The sequence below is a fragment of the Hyla sarda genome, chromosome 10 (assembly GCF_029499605.1).
Source record: "Hyla sarda isolate aHylSar1 chromosome 10, aHylSar1.hap1, whole genome shotgun sequence".
In the NCBI taxonomy this organism is placed as follows: Eukaryota; Metazoa; Chordata; class Amphibia; order Anura; family Hylidae; genus Hyla; species Hyla sarda.
Window position 1 is genome coordinate 39,418,789 of NC_079198.1, and position 14,464 is coordinate 39,433,252.

Below are 14,464 nucleotides of genomic sequence, written 5' to 3' on the forward strand. Positions count from 1 at the left end.
GAAACAAGGGCACGTTAAAGTCACCACTAAGGATAATCGGGCCTTTGGCAAAGGTAGAGAGGGAAGATAGGGTTTTAATCAAAAAGGGAACCTGATCCCTGTTAGGTGCATAAATGGAGGCAAGGATAAAGGTACTATTAGCTAACTCACAGTTGACAAAGACAAACCGCGCTAACGGATCTCTTAGGGACGAGTCAAGTTTGACCGAAAGTGATTTATGTATGGCTAAGGAGACGCCTTCAGATCTCGATTCCGGGTTGGTGCTGTGTATCCATGTATTTAGTGGGGATCGCCGGGAGGTGATCAGTCTTAAAATGTGTCTCCTGGAAAGCGAGTACATGCACCCTTTACTTGTGCAGAGAATAAAGCAACTGTGCTCGCTTCTCAGGTGTGTTCAAGCCCTGAACGTTCAGGGACACAAATTTAATGTTAGCTGCCATCGTAAGTAGGTGTATATGGGTACCACTCACCAGTCGTGCCACAGGCGTTCGAGGCCTCCAGTCCGCAAGGCGTAGAGACAAGATGAAGCTTGATCCTAGTAGGCAAAAGAGGGAAGAGGAGAGAAGTGGGAGGAAAACACAAGGAGAAAATTTGTGTAAAAACAAATAGCCACCATAAGTGAATGGGTGCAAGGGTCCTAAGGAGAATGGCCATAGGGGCCAAGGTCTGAATAAAGACCAGCTCTATCAATCCACTAGTGGGGGACACCGTGGAAGGCACAACCAGAAGGGTAGGCAGCGCCATCAAGAGCAATGTCACAAAAAAAAGAAAATAACTAAAACAAGTAATTTCCAACATCTGGCATGGGGCCAAATCTGTAAACTAACTATGAGGATTCCCTATGGCACTGTATAACAAAATCAGTATGATAACTTAAGTACTACACGGGAATGCCATGTGTGTAGGGCACTGCTAGCAAGTAGAGGACGGGAGTATGTCCCAGTCCCAAAAGGAGATTAAACCTAAATAAGGGCATGGGAGGAGGTGGAAGGGCAAGAGCACCAGAATTACAGCGTGGATGGTGCAATGCAGATAATGTCATCTAAACAGGAGATGCAAGTAATATACTTAAGATAACATTTCACAGCTAATAAGGTTGCGAGGTCCTCTGCGGGTCCTGCAACGGTGATCCTAGATACAAGCGCAGTCCAGGCAGTTTCATATCTTGCTTTCTGGTTGGAGGTGTCACTTCGAACTCAGTAGTCTCGATCTTTCTTGCAGTTGGCGATCCGGAGGTCAAGCTCTCGGCCATGTCTTGGGCAGGAACATTTCAATCCATTCAGGTAGAGAAACAGTGGGTAGTTTAAAAGTGGCAAGAAAAGCTGGGAGGTCCTCTGGCGTAAGGAGAGTTGCAGTTGTGCGACCATGTCGCGCTGTCAGTGAGAAGGGGAAGCCCCACTTATATATTATTTGGGCATTCTGTAGCACCGACAGGAGAGGTTTAAGAGTAGCTCTCAGTCTCAAAGTGCGGATGGCCAAGTCCGGGAATAAGTGTATTTGAGCTCCATTGTAAGTCAGGTGTTTCAGTGTTCTCGCCTTTCTCATAATTTCTTCCTTGATAGTGTAATGATGTACGCGACAGATCAAGTCCCTTGGTCTGGCAGGGTCTGGATTTTTGGCTTTCAAGGCTCTATCTAGTTCTAAAGGAGAGTCAGGTGGCTTTTGCAATATTTCTTTAAAGATCCGCTGCAGCGTCCCATTAATATGCTGGGGGAGGACAGTTTCAATGAATCCTTTAACTCCAATGTTATTCCTCCTGTTCCTGTTGTCTAAATCGTCAAGTTTCTCCACCATGGCGGAATGACGTTGCAGGGAGGATTTGGCATTTTCATTCATAGCATGGAGTTGAGAAGACACAGACGTACGAAAGTCCTCCAGCTCTTTTACTCTATTGGAAAGTTTAGAAACCTCTTCCTTGACAGGCTTAAGGTCACGTTGCCAGGTCAATTTAAGATCTGTTGCAAGTGTCTGCATGTCATGTTTGGTCGGGAGCAGAGCCAGCAATGCCTGGAGCTCTGGAAAATTTTTCAAAGTGTTGGTAGCTGCCTTAGGCGTCGGCAAGGTGTCATCTTTCTCCAGGTGAGTATGGTCAGGAGTGGTCTGGCGGCGTATCAGACGCCTTCTATCAGCTGTGGCATCATCTGATGAGGAATGTCCTGCGGTGGTACTAGATGAGGCCCGTAGTTTGCGGGGTGTCTTAAACAAGGTTTTTTTGACCGAAGGGCTCGCACCCCAGTAATCAGGGGTATCGCTATCTGCCGCAGAGTCTGACAGGTCAGTGTCATTATCAGAGTACATAGTGACCGCCCAATCTGTAACATCTTGAGCTGGCTGTCCAGGGACCTTGTGCTGCGAGGAGGTGATACAAATGTCAGCCAGCAAGGGGGAAGAAACATATCTCTCAGTCCCAGGGGAGGCAGTGTGTGTGTCATCAGAGGCGTTTCTACGTCTTTTTTCTGCAGATTGCGGTGTGGAGACTTCTACAAGGGAGATCTGCATACCCTCTTCTCCAATATTCAGCACAGGCCTAGTGTGGGTGTCAGCTAACGTGGGAGTCTCATTGGGCTGCGGTGTTGTAGGGGTTAATGTGCGTCCCTCTGTCTGAATATGCAGGGACCTTTGTTCCCCCCGTTCTCCCTGTCTGGCGGGATCATGTGAGAGAGCCAGCGGTGTATCAGCCTGGGGAGCAGAGGTTCTCACCTCCATACCTTTTTTCTGTAGTACAGGGGGGCCTCTACTCCCAGACAGGTGGCTAGAGGGCTGGGAGGAGGCCTCACCCTGCGCCGCTGTGCTGTGTTCGGGGCCGGATCCCGATCTCCGCTGCTTCCCCTCAGTAGGCAGCACAGGCTCCTCTCTGACCTGCGGTGATGACGTTAGGCTGCTGGAGTCCGGTCTCGGTAGCAGAGTTGTCGCGGCCATGTTCGCAGTCATCAGTGTCGCAGCTCCGGTCTGAACCGGAAGAGAAGCTGTCGGAGATGGCGGCCGCGCGCGAAGGTTCGTGGGCTGCTTGTCTTTCTCGGTTATTTGCAGCGGCGTGAAATAAGCTGCGATGCCGCCGGCTGGTTCAGTAGTTGCAGAGGTCTTTCCTTTGCGTCTCCTGCCCTTATGTCTGCCGCCCATGCCCCGCTTCAGTGCCGATTAGCTAGCGGCCCCGAGGGAGCTCTCACACCACGCTGCTCATCCCTGGCGAGCCAAGCCACGCCCCCCTTTTGGCTGCTCTTTATCACACTTTATCAGCAGGAAAATAGTTTTATCGTGCGGTCAGCAACTGTTGGATAGGCGTGGCAGGGGATCGTAATGCCCTGCCTCCGCCATGCCCATCCCCTGTAAATGAGCGCAGGGATCACTGTGATTGACACACAGGTCCCCACCCCCGATGTCCATGATGTGCGGTCCAGCGTGACTCCACTGAGCCTATACATATTATTATGTGCACCTTTATGATATACAGTGCCCGTACTCCTCTTCTTTCTTCTCCTGATGCCGGAGACGTGCTGCTTCTACTTTCACTAGAGGCAAAGAGAAAGCGCTCACTCCTGTTTCTAGCACTGTACATGCGCACTGAGCTGGTGGCAGACAACGGGATCAAACGCTTTCTCTCTGCCTCTAGTGAAAGCAGAAGCAGCGCGTCTCCGACACCAAGAGAAGAAAGAAGAAGAGTATGGGCACTGTATATTATAAAGGTGCACATTACGGCAAGGTAAAGTGTTCTAATCCCCTATTGAGGCTCTCTGTAGCATACAGGTACACCATGACGTCCTGGTACTTAAGGATACACGGCCCATGGGAATTTCAGTCCACGCTGCTCGCTGGGTGGGGAACGGGACTGGGATGCCTTCTGAAATCATTCAATAGGCACACCGTGCAAACCCCTGTGGAGGTCCTGAGACCCCCCCTGTCAGCGATTGCCGCAATTGGCTGATCAATTCAGATAGGCGATTTGCGGCAATTATGGGTCAATTGGGTCCCCGGTGACCCAAAAAAAAGGGTGATAGGTGCCGTCCAAGACGGCACCTATCAACATTTAGCAGCAGGAATGAAGTGGCACTAATGCCACCTTAAGATCGTCCTGATTTGTGAATCAGGACTCTTGCTGTGGGGGTGTCCCTAATGGCCCCTGCTCCGCCCCTGTTCTAGGGGGCGAGAGCGGGTACCTGGAGTCCTCACCTGAAGCTGGGGCCTCTGATCCCCGGTATCGGCGGTGGGATCGGGGCCTCAGGAGTGAAGCAGCGGTAGGCAGGATCCGGCAAAGCAGCAGCAGAAGGAGGTAAGGCTGGCCTTCTGCTGTTGCTTAGCAACAACTCCCAGCATGCACAAAAAGGCATGCTGGGAGTTGGTGTTATGCAACAGCAGAATGCACAACTGCAATTCCCAGCATGCCCTTTTATAGTTTGTGCATGCTGGGGGTTGTAGTTATGCAACAGATGGATGCACATTTGTTCTATGAAAAAGTGTACCTCCAGCAGTTGCATAACTACAACCCCCAGCATGCACAAACTACAAAAGGGCATGCTGGGAGTTGCAGTAGTGTACCTCCAGCTGTTGCATAATTACAAGTCCCAGCATGCCCTTCTGCTGTAATTGCATGATGAGAGTCGTAGTTTTGCAACAGCTGAAGGCACACTGTGTCACCACCAGCAGGGTTAACAGGTGCTGACAAGGTGTTGTTGCAAGGTTGCCGGGTTACGCCCTGCTGTATGAGTGGCTAGCTACTGATTGACCACATGTGCATCTCCCTATATTACCAGCCATCAGACACTGAGAAGATGCCTGTGAAACTGGTCATTACCTGAGTAGCTAGCATTTCCTTATTCCTTTGTATACCCGGCAACTTGATTTCTGACTTCCTATCTGACTTCTCTTTTGTTATAGCGATTTGGCACCTCTTCCCACTCCTGGCTTGACTCGGTTTGACTGACATCGACTTTATGTGTGCATGTTTAGTTTGTCTTTGTTAGTTGCTTGTTTCCCTGTTGCTCCTGACAACTGACAGGATTGTATTTTATTGTGTTGACATTTGACTCCCCTCACTTATTTAGGAAGGGATTGTCAACCAGTTGCCGGCCTATCATTTAGGATAGGCGGACAAGTAGGCAGGGACAGGGGTGCGGGTAAGCTTAGCGAGCACTCCTTTCCTGCCCATACGTGACACATTGGTTGCGAGACACAGAGTTTGTTACCTAACACAGTGTTTCAAAACCAGTGTGCCTCCAGCTGTTGCAAAATTCAACTCCCAGAATGCACTGACAGACCGAACATGCTGGGAGTTTTAGTTTTTAAAAAGCTGGAGGCACACTAGTTGTGAAACAGTGAGTTAAGTGACAAACTCTTAGTGTTTTGCAACCAGTGTGTCTCCAGCTGTTGCATAACTAAACCCCCCAGCATGCATGGGCAGCAAAAGGCATGCTGGTAGTTGTAGTTTTGAACAGCTGTGGGTTTGCCTCCCACCCCCCCCCCCATGTGAATGTACAGGGTAGATTCACACGGGTGGAGGTTTACAGTGAGTTTCTCGCTGAAAGTTTGAGATGCAGCAAATTTTCCGCCACAGCTCAAACTCCTAGCGGGAAACTCACTGTAAACCCCCGCCTGAGTGAATGTAACCTATAAACACTACACTACACAAAATAAAAATTAAAACACTACATATACATATATCCCTACACAGTTAACCCCTCCCCTCCCCCCAATACAAATGAAAAACATCTGGTATGGCACTGTTTCAAAACAGAGCCTACAGCTATAACAAAACAACAACACCCAGTATTTCCAGACAGCCAATGACTGTCAAGGCAAGCTGGAATTTTGCAACAGCTGGAGGCACCCGGTTCGGGAAACACTGCCGTAGGGTAATTTTGGTAGCGGAGGCAAGTGTAATCCTTGCATCTGGGTCTGTCCTTATGCAAATCCCTAATCTAGGCCTAAAATGCACATAGCGCTCTCTCACTTCGGAGCCCTGTCGTATTTCAAGCCAACAGTTTAGGATCACATATGGGGTATTTCTGTACTAACTATTGCTGCATACTTTTCATTTTCACAAGAGGTAAAAGGAAAAAACATTGTAACACAATTTCTCGGATATTCCCCATATGGACGTGAAATGCTCTGCGGGTGCACAACAAGGCTCAGGAGTGAGAGCGCCATGTACATTTGAGATGATTTGCAGAGGATTGGCTGATCGTTACAGTGGTTCTGACACAAACGGAAAAAACAAACGAAAAAAAAACACTCACATATAACCCCATTTTGAAAACTACACCCCTTACAGAATGTAACAAGGGGTATAGCTAGCTTTAACACCCCACAGGTGTTTGAAGAATTTTCGTTAAAATTGGACGTGAAAATGAATTTTTTTAAATTTTTTTGCTAAAATGCTGGTGTTATCCCAAATTTTTCATTTTCACAAGGGGTAATAGGAAAAAAGCTCCCCATAATTTCTAACACCATTTCTTCTGAGTATATAAATACCCTATGTGTTTACATAAAGTGCTCTGCTGGCACACTACAGGGCTCAGAAGAGAAGGAGCACCATTGGGTTTTTGGAAAGAGAATTTGACTGGAATTGAAGGCCATGTGCACTGATAAAGCCCCAATGGTGCCAGAACAGTGGAATTCCTCACATGGGAGCCCATTTTGGAAACTACACCCATCACGGAATGTAATTCCAGTTGGGTGAAAATGCTCACTGCACCCCTTATTACATTCCATGAGGGGTGTCGTTTCCAAAATGGGGTCACATATGGGGGAGGTCCACTGTTCTGGAACCACGGGGGGCTTTGTAAACACACATGGCCCCCGACTTCCATTCCAAACAAATTCTCTCTCCAAAAGCCCAATGGCGCTCCTTCTCTTCTGAGCATTGTGGTTCGCCCACAAGGCACTTCCACATATGGGGTATTTCCTTACTCAGAAGAAATGGGGTTACAAATTTTGGAGGGTATTTTTTCCTATTACCTCTTGTAAAAATGGTAAATTTGGGGGGAAAACTGAATTTTAGTGAAAAAAAAAAATTCATTTACACATCCGTCTTCACCGAAAAGTTTGTCAAACACCTGTGAGGTGTTAATGCTCACTGGACCCCTTGTTGCATTCCATGAGGGGTGTAGTTTCCAAAATAGTATGCCATGTGGGTTTTTTGCTGTTATGGCACCATAGGGGCTTCATAAATGCAACATGCCCCCCAAAAACCATTTCAGCAAAATCCACTCTCCAAAATCGCATTGTCACTCCTTCCCTTCTGAGCCCTCTACTGCATCTCCAGACACTTTACGTTCACATATAAGGTATTACCTTACTCGAGAGAAATTGGGTTACACATTTTGTGGGGCTTTTTCTCCTTTTACCCCTTGTAAAAATTCAAAAACTGGATCTACAAGAACATGTTGGTGTAAAAATGGAGATTTTGAATTTTCGCCTTCACTTTGCTGCTATTCCTGTGAAACACCTAAAGGGTTAACAAACTTTTTGAATGTCATTTTGAATACTTTGAGGGGTTCAGTTTTTATAATGGGGTAATTTATGGGGTATTTATAATATGAAGGCCCCTCAAATCCACTGCAAACCTGAACTGGTCCCTGAAAATTTCCGATTTTGAAAATATTTTGAAAAGTTAGAAAATTGCTGCTGATCTTTGAAGCCCTCTGATGTGTTCCAAAAGTAAAAATATGTCAACTTTATGATGCAAACAAAAAGTAGACATATTGTATATGTGAATCAATATACAATTTATTTGGTATGTCTATTTTCCTTACAAGCAGAGAGCTTCAAAGTTTGAAAAATGCTACATTTTCAAATTTTTCATGAAATTTGGGAATTTTTCACCAAGTATCGACAAAAATTTACAACTATGTTAAAGTAGAATATGTCACGAAAAAAAAAAACCTTCTCAGAATGAAATTCATAAGTAAAAGCATCCAAGAGTTATTTATGCTTAAATGGGTACTCCGGCGGAAAACTTTTTTTTTTTTTTAAATCAACTGGTACCAGAAAGTTAAACAGATTTGTAAATTACTTCTATTTAAAAAAATCTTAATCCTTCCAGTACTTATTAGCTGCTGAATACTACAGAGAAAAGTATTTTCTTTTTGGAACACAGAGCTCTCTGCTGAATCACGAGCACAGTGCTCTCTGCTGACTTCTCTGTCCATATGAAGAACTGTCCAGAGTAGGAGAAAATCCCCATAGCAAATATATGCTGCTCTGGACAGTTCCTAAAATGGACAGGGATATGAGCAGAGAGCACTGTGCTCGTGATTTCAGCAGAGAGTACTGTGTTCCAAAAAGAAAATAATTTCCTCTGTAGTATTTGTCAGCTAATAAGTACTGGAAGGATTAAGATTTTTTAATAGATGTAATTTACAAATCTGTTTCAATTTCTGTCAAAAGTTTTCCACCGGAATATCCCTTTAACCCCTTAACCCCTTAACGACGCAGGACGTATATTTACGTCCTGTGCCGGCTCCCGCGATATGAAGCGGGATCGCACCGCGATCCCGCATCATGTCGCGTCAGTCCCGGCGCTCATCAACGGCCGGGACCCGCGGCTAATACCACACATTGCCGATCGCGGCGATGTGCGGTATTAACCCTTTAGAAGCGGCGGTCAAAGCTGACCGCCCCTTCTAAAGTGAAAGTGACCCGGCTGCTCAGTCGGGCTGTTCGGGACCGTCGCGGTGAAATCGCGGCGTCCCGAACAGCTGACAGGACACCGGGAGGGCCCCTACCTGCCTCCTCGGTGTCCGATCGGCGAATGACTGCTCCGTGCCTGAGATCCAGGCAGGAGCAGTCAAGCGCAGATAACACTGATCACAGGCGTGTTAATACACGCCTGTGATCTGTGTAGAAGATCAGTGTGTGCAGTGTTATGGGTCCCTATGGGACCTATAACACTGCAAAAAAAATGTAAAAAAAAAGTGTTAATAAAGGTCATTTAACCCCTTCCCTAATAAAAGTTTGAATCACCCCCCTTTTCCCATAAAAAAAAATAACAGTGTAAAAAAATAAATAAAATAAACATATGTGGTATCGCCGCGTGTGTAAATGTCCGAACTATAAAAATATATCATTAATTAAACCGCACGGTCAATGGCGTACGCGCAAAAAAATTCCAAAATCCCAAAAAGTGTATTTTGGTCACTTTTTATACCATTAAAAAATGAATAAAAAGTGATCAAAAAGTCCGATCAAAACAAAAATTATACCGATAAAAACTTCAGATCACGGCGCAAAATGAGTCCTCATACCGCCCTGTACATGGAAAAATAAAAAAGTTATAGGGGTCAGAAGATGACATTTTTAAACGTATAAATTTTCCTGCATGTAGTTATGATTTTTTCCAGAAGTGCGGCAAAATCAAACCTATATAAGTAGGGTATAATTTTAACCGTATGGACTTACAGAATAATGATAAGGTGTAATTTTTACCGAAATATGCACTGCGTAGAAACGAAAGCCCCCAAAAGTTACAAAATGGCGTTTTTTCTTCGATTTTGTCGCACAATGATTTTTTTTCCGTTTCGCCGTGCATTTTTGGGTAAAATGACTAATGTCACTGCAAAGTAGAATTGGTGACGCAAAAAATAAGCCATAATATGGATTTTTAGGTGGAAAATTGAAAGGGTTATGATTTTTAAAAGGTAAGGAGGAAAAAACGAAAGTGCAAAAATGGAAAAACCCTTAAGAGGTTAAGGACCAGGCCATTTTACACCTTAGGACCAGAGCGTTTTTTGCGCATCTGACCACCGTCACTTTAAGCATTAATAACTCTAAGATGCTTTTACCGAATATTCTGATTCTGAGATTGTTTTTTCGTGACATTCTACTTTATTTTGGTGGTAAATTTTCGGCGTTACTTGCATCCTTTTTTTGTGAAAAATTCCAAAATTTCATGAAAATTTTGAAAATTTAGCATTTGTCTAAATTTGAAGCTCTCTGCTTGTAAGGAAAATGGATATTCCAAATAAATTTAATTTTTATTCACAAATACAATTTTTCCACTTTATGTTGGCATCATAAAATGGACATATTTTTTCTTTTTGAAAAAATTAGAGGGCTTCAAAATAGAGCAGCAATTTTCAAAAATGTCATGCAAATTGCAAAATCTGAAGGGACAGATGTTACAGAACTACAACTCCCAGCATGCCTGGACAGTCTAGGCATGCTGAGAGTTGTAGTTTGGCAACATCTGGAGGGCTACAGTTTGGGCACCACTGTAACAGTGGTCCCCAAGCTGTGACCCTCCAGATGTTGCAAAACTACAACTCCCAGCATGCCCAGACAGCCTTTGGCTGTCTGGGCATGCTGGGAGTTGCAGTTCGGCCTTCCTAGTGGTTGCCACAGTAAAAATCCCTTTACTTTCAGTTTCATTTCTCCCCCCCACCGTCGATTCCCTACCTGAGCCGGGATCTCCGGTGAATATCTGCGATGATTGCCGGGCCCCACGAGTCTTCTCCTCCAGGTACCGGCCTCCATGTTCTCCCCCCATTCTGACTGACATGCATGGCAACCCACCGTCCTGCTCTGCCATTGGTCAGAATCAGTTCTGACCAATGGCAGGGGATGGGAGGAGATCACAGCATTGCGACCTCACTCCTACCCTGCAGGATGCTGGGGCCTGTCACTGACAGGTCCGAGCATCCCTATTTTCCGGGTGATCAGGTCACCAGAGACCCGATCAGCCCGGAATAGGAGAAAATCGCATGTCTGAATTGACATGCGATTTTCTGCGATCGCCGACATGCGGGGTCCCGGGACCCCCCCTAGGCATTTGCACGGCATGCCTGCTGAACGATTTCAGTAGGCATGCCGTTCCAATCTCTGCCCGGCGAGCGGCAGGGACCGGAAAATGCCATGACGTTGTGGGACATCATTGGTCCTTAAAACCCAGGGTGCCATGACGTTCCACAACCTCATTGGTCCTTAAGAGGTTAAGGACTGAGCCCTTTTTCACCTTAAGCACTTTTTCACCTTTTTTGCAATTCTGACTCCTGTCATTTTATGCATTAATAACTCTGGGATGCTTTTACCAATTATTCTGATTCCGAGAATGTTTTTTCGTGACACATTCTACTTTAACACAGTGGTAAATTTTCATTGTTGCTTGCATCCTTTTTGCATTTTTCTAACTTTGAAACTCTCTGCTTGTAGGGAAAATGGATATTGCAAATAAATGATATACTGATTCACATATACAATATGTCTACTTTATATTTGCATAATAAAGTTGACATGTTTTTACTTTTGGAAGACATCAGAGGGCTTCAAAGTTCAGCAGCAATTTTCCACAAAATGTTCTAAATAGGAATTTTTCAGGGACCAATTCAGTTTTGAAGTGGATTTGAGGGGTCTTCTTATTAGATATACCCCATAAATGACCCCATTATAAAAATTGCACCCTCTAAAGTATTCAAAATGACATTCAGAATGTGTGTTAACCCTTTAGGTGTTTCACAGATATAGCAGCAAGGTAAAGGAGAAAATTCAAAATCTTCATTTTTTACACTCGCATGTTCCAGTTTTAGAAATTTTACAAGGGGTAAAAGGAGAAAAAGCCCCCCAAAATTTGTAACCCAATTTCTCTCGAGTAAGAAAATACCTCATATGTGGATGTCAAGTGCTCTGTGGGTGCACTACAAGGCTCAGAAGGGAAGGAGCGACAATGGGATTTTGGAGAGTGAGTTTTTCTGAAATGGTTTTGGGGGGGTATGTCACATTTAGGAAGCCCCTATGGTGCCCGAACAGCAGAAACCCCCCCACATGGCATACTATTTTGGAAATTATACCCTCCAAGGAACGAAACAAGGGGTCTGCTGAGCCTTAACACCCCACAGGTGTTTGACGACTTTTCGTTAAAGTCAGATGTGTAATTGAATTATTTTTTTCACTAAAATGCTGGTTTCCCCCAAATTTTACATTTTTACAAGGGCTTATAGGAGAAAATGCCCTCCAAAATTTGTAACCCCATCTCTTCTGAGTATGGAAATACCCCATGTGTGGACGTCAAGTTCTCTGCTGGTGCACTACAATGCTCAGAAGAGAAGAAGTCACATTTGGCTTTTGGAAAGCAAATTTTGATGAAATTGTTTTTGGGGGGCATGTCGCATTTAGGAAGCCCCTATGGTGCCAGAACAGCAAAAAAAAATGGCATACTATTTTGGAAACTACACCCCTCAAGGAACGTAACAAGGTGTACGGTGAGCCTTAACACTCCACAGGTGCTTGAGAAATTTCTGCTAAAGTTGGACGTGAAAATGAAAATTTAGATTTTTTTCACTAAAATGCTGGTGTTACCCCAAATTTTTCATTTTCACAAGGAGTAATTGGAGAAAAAGACACCCAAATTTGTAACCCCTTTTCTTCTGAGTGTGGAAATACCCCATATGTGGATGTAAAGTGCTCTGCGGGCGAACTACAATGCTCAGAAGAGGAGAAGCGCCATTGGGCTTTTGGTGAGAGAATTTGGTTGGAATAGAAGTGGGAGGCCATGTGTGTTTCAAACCCCCCCCCCCCTGTGGTGCCAGAACAGTGGAGCCCCCCACATGTTACCCTATTTTGGAAACTTCATCCCTCACAGAATTTAATAAGGAGTGCAGTGAACATTTACACTTCACTGGCATTTGACAGATCTTTGGAACAGTGGGCTGTGCAAATGAAAAATAAAATATTTTATCTTCACGGACCACTGTTCCAAAAATCTGTAATACATTACGTGAGGGGTGTAGTTTCCAAAATGTGGTCAAATGTGGGGGGTACACTGTTCTGGCACTATGGGGGCTTTGTAAACACACATGGCCTTCAATTTCAGACACCTTCTCTTGCCAAAAGCCCAATGACACTCCTCTTCTGAGCATTGTAGTTCGCCCGCAGAGCACTTTACATCCACATATGGAGTATGTTCTAACTCAGAAGAAATGGGGTTACAAATTTTGGGGGGCTTTTTTCCTATTCTCCCTTGTAAAAATGAAAAATGTAGGGTAACACTAGCATTTTAGTGAAAAAATAAAAAAATTAAAATCCAAATTTAACAAAAATTTGTCAAACACCTGTGGAGTGTTAAGGCTCACTATACCCCTTGTTACATTTCGTGAGGGGTGTAGTTTCCAAAATGGGGTCACATGTGGGTATATATTGTTTTGCCAGCAGATGAAAGATAATGTAGAAAAAATCGGCACTCACCGGGGCTTCAGTTCTACATGCTTTATTGCATATGTAACATACTCACATATAAAGGAAGGGAGACATACAGTTGGGGGAATCAGGGGCGACAAAGCTCTGTTTCATACAGGGATTGTACTTCCTCCAGCCCTTTTAATTCATTTATTGTTTTGCGTTTATGTCAGAACCGTTGTAAAATCAGCCACCCCTGTGCAAATCACCAATTTAGACCTCAAATGTACATAGTGCGCTCTCATTTCTGAGCCATATTGTGCGCCCGCAGATCACATTACGCCCACATATGGGGTATTTCCGTACTGAGGAGAAATTGCGTTACAAATTTTTAAGGTCTTTTTTTCCTTTTACCGCTTTTACCAGCATGTTAGTGTAAAAAAAAAAAAAATTTAACACTAACATGCTGGTGTAGACCCCAACTTTAGCTTTTCATAAGGGGTAAAAGGAGAAAACAAACAAAATTTGTAGCACAATTTCTCCCGAGTACGGAGATACCCCATATGTGGCCCTAAACTGTTTCCTTGAAATATGACAGGGCTCCGAAGCGAGAGAGCACCTTGCACATTTGAGGCCTAAATTGGGGATTTGAATCTGCCACAAAAATACCCTACAGCAGTGTTTCCCAAACAGGGTGTCTCCAGCTGTTGCAAAACTCCCATCATGCCTTGACAGTCAGTGGCTGTCCGTAAATACTGTGAATTCTTGTTTTTCAATAGCTGGGGGCTCCGTTTTGGAAACAGTGCCATACAAGACATTTTTTTTATTATTGGGGGGGGGGGGGTACTGTGTAGGGGTATGCAGTGTTTTACTTTTTATTTTGTGCAAGTATAGTGTAGTGTAGTGTTTTTAGGGTACATTCACACAGCCGGAGGTTTACAGTGAGTTTCTCGCTGGGAGTTTGGGCTGCGGCTAAAAATTTGCAGCGTCTCAAACTTGCAGCAGAACTTGTTGTAAACCTGCTCATATGAATAGCTGGGGGCTCCGTTTTGGAAACAGTGCCATACAAGACTTTTTTTTTATTATTGGGGGGGGGGGGGGGTTACTGTGTAGGGGTATGCAGTGTTTTACTTTTTATTTTGTGCAAGTATAGTGTAGTGTAGTGTTTTTAGGGTACATTCACACAGCCGGAGGTTTACAGTGAGTTTCTCGCTGGGAGTTTGGGCTGCGGCTAAAAATTTGCAGCGTCTCAAACTTGCAGCAGAACTTGTTGTAAACCTGCTCATATGAATATACCCTGTACATTCACATGGGGAGGGGGGGGGGCAAACCTCCAGCTGTTGCAAAACTACAACTCCAAGCA